We start from the raw sequence: 735 nt of genomic DNA on the forward strand, positions 1-735 counted from the left end.
ATTCAAACACCATGAAGAAAATTTTTTCTCATTTCTTAAGCTATTCAAACTGTGATGTTGATGGTTTGATGAACCAGAAGAGATTAAGAGAGGGAGAAAAATGAGTTCTTCTCAATAGAATGAAAAATCCCCTTAAAAAATATTTGTTGAGTTATTACATCTTATATATTATGCACTTTTTATGTACTCTCACTAAAAAGATAATTACAATGGTAAGCATATTATTGATAAAAAAAATATAGGTAACAGTATTTAAATAATATGTGAAAAATAAAATTAAAATTAGTGCAAAAAATTATTAAAAATTTTGGATTTATAAAAAAAATGAGAAAAAATCAGTAAAGAGACTAATTTAGTATACGCTATTTAATTTCAGGGACTAAAATGAGTTTCTTAATACAAGTCCAATAACTAATTTGGTATATCTGTGAGAATGACGAAGACAAGTAGACGAACAATATTTGTGACAGGGTGATATGTGGTCGACTAAAATAGTATTGTGACACGTGATACAATTGTCTACGTCAACATATTACATGTCATTAATCGATCCATTATTATACTATTATACGTAATCAAATCATGAAGTGACATGTGTTATTAATGGCCTACATTATTAAATTATATTAATATATTATTAATAAAAAATAAATCAAAGACTAATATAATATATTTTTAACAATTTTAAAAATATAATTAATATAATTAAAATTTCAAAACCTATTTTGATATATA

The sequence above is a fragment of the Arachis ipaensis genome, chromosome B01 (assembly GCF_000816755.2).
Source record: "Arachis ipaensis cultivar K30076 chromosome B01, Araip1.1, whole genome shotgun sequence".
NCBI lineage: Eukaryota > Viridiplantae > Streptophyta > Magnoliopsida > Fabales > Fabaceae > Arachis > Arachis ipaensis.